Raw genomic sequence first — 2478 nt, 5'->3', positions numbered from 1 at the left:
TAGCCGGAAACTTCTGCAATATATATATATATATGAAATCAAAAGTAAGAAATTATACGAGAAAGGAAATTTCATCAATAAATTACACTTTCGTTCCATATTCCGCATCCCTAAACAGTTTTGTTCTAAACATAAACCAGATGCTTTGTCCCTAAACTGAAAGTGTTTTCCATTCATTGAAACATGTCTACTGGGTGAAAAAATACAAATTTTTATACTGCACTTTAATTAGACAAAAAATACTGTATTTTAATTAAAATTTAGATTTCCCTCTCTTGTTTGGAAATCCTGTAGTACTTCTCTTTACAATGATAAGATTTAATCATTTAAAGTCAAAAAGTTTTCTTATAAAGATTGAAGAAATTTCAAAAATATAACCATGTATATTTGAAACTTCAGTCAGCATTTATTATAGATTATGAATCTTTTTATCGTAATATCTCGACCAGATTCTTTTTTTTAAACTTTTTATTATTTTATTCTGTCTAGTTACGTGAGATATTTCGTCGTCACATCTTCGTAGTAATTGGGACACAAACTCATATTTCAGTTAGAATAGGAAAATTAAGATGTAGTTTCGTATTCCAAAATGCTACATTTCAAATCCTTTTTATTTTATAATCCGTAATAACAAAGATTTAAAATTTATGTATAAATTTTTTGTTCAAAGACTCACAATTCTTTTAAATACTAATCACTATCAAGAGTTCTTAGAATTTAATTATACTTAAAACTTACCTAGCTGGGTTACAAACTAATTAAGATACCAATTAAGAGTAGTGAAGTTCGAAAATTTTCAATTTAACCTTCAGTATAATACAAAGCACAAATGCGTATAAATAACTGTTCCTAATATGCAATAAAATGCCTTCACTGTAAAAAATGGATCCTCAAATTCCAGGAAAGCTTCGTCGTTTTTGACGATATTTTTTCCTGGTATATGCTTCGAGCGAAAATTTTGTCAAAGTGGCGAAATAACTATCGTCACTTCTTCGAGGAAACAAATTTCGTCAAAATGAAAAAAATATTTCATCATTCCATTTTTTTCCGAAAAAAAAACTCATAGCCCTTAATGCATCTAACTTCTCTAATCTTTAACGTTGGCACCATATATTTGGGTCAATGTCGCCCGAACAAATGCAGATAAACTATACAAATGTCCGAAACGGGATTCAAGCACGATATTTTCTTGCTACCAAGCCCATTCCTTGACCACCTTACGTTTGGACAGATTGTCATGTCACTTTATTTTAGATCATCTAGTTTTCATTCTAGTTAACTATCTTCCACAATGCACTCAGATGAGGTTTCGAGTTGAGGAAACATATTCGTCACAAATCACGTAATTTCATCACGAAACTCTTCTCAAAATTAACGAAATGCAACTCAAGGATTGCTAAATCGTCAAAAGTAAGAGTTTTATTTCTGAAAGTGTTTAAAATAGGGATACCAAGTTAATAATGAGTTGGGTCAATAGATCCTGAAATTCAAACGGTAAAATGAGTGTTCCAAGATCCATTTTTCCCCCTACAGTGTAATTTTTTTTTTATATTTCTGCTCCAAAAATTAGAACTACTACTTTACACTAAAATGGTATAGTGAAACTCCTTAAATAACTCTTAGATCTTGGTGTTACCCTATAACAAGCACCAAGGATAGTTCTATGTGCTGTGAAGTATCAATATTGTTCCTTTACACCACTTGGGAAAAAGTAACCGCTACCAATTATTTTATTCAGTAAAACTAAAATTTCTAATCACTATGAGATATGATAGAAATAAGAGTCAGTAAAGTTATTTTCATGATGTAATATATAAACAAATCATTAATAAGAGTATAATAATAATAAGGATACGCTTAAGAATTAAAGTTAATTTTATGATGCAATATAAAGTAAGAATCATTAATTTAGGATGCAGATATACCATATTTTTTTAAATATAATTAAATTGTTTATGAAACATGCACACAGCACTGCAAGAATATTTTTTTGTATTCAAACTAGATTTTATAACACCGAAGATGATAAAAGTTAAATCATTTCATACCATTCATGAATTTATGTAAATTTTCTTATGAGAAAATAATTATCTTTATTATACAATCAAAAAAATACTTGTCTTTAATGTAACAGTTAATGTTAAATGTGCAAGGCAAAAACAAACTTTCACCTTCTTCATTGTAAACTGTCCACCATTGTCTTCGAAGGGTTTGCAAACTCAATAGTTAAAGCAAAAAATTTATGGAAAATAATTCATAAATGGAGTAAGTGTGCCTGAGCTTGGTGTAAGCTTTATCAATTATCGGTGTTTCGATTTTACTACACCTTGGTGTATGAAAGCTTGATTCGGTATTAACTTGAAATAAAGTCATCATTCACATAGCTTTTAGAGTTCTTCGACATCAAACTCAGAGCAGCCTACCCTGGCAGCAATAACAGCAGTTATTCTCCTGGGCATCTAGTCTAACAGAGATTGA

Source organism: Parasteatoda tepidariorum, chromosome X1 (genome assembly GCF_043381705.1).
Source record: "Parasteatoda tepidariorum isolate YZ-2023 chromosome X1, CAS_Ptep_4.0, whole genome shotgun sequence".
NCBI classification, from domain to species: domain Eukaryota; kingdom Metazoa; phylum Arthropoda; class Arachnida; order Araneae; family Theridiidae; genus Parasteatoda; species Parasteatoda tepidariorum.
The sequence above is the reverse complement of the archived record's forward strand: the minus strand, read 5'-3'. Positions refer to the sequence as shown.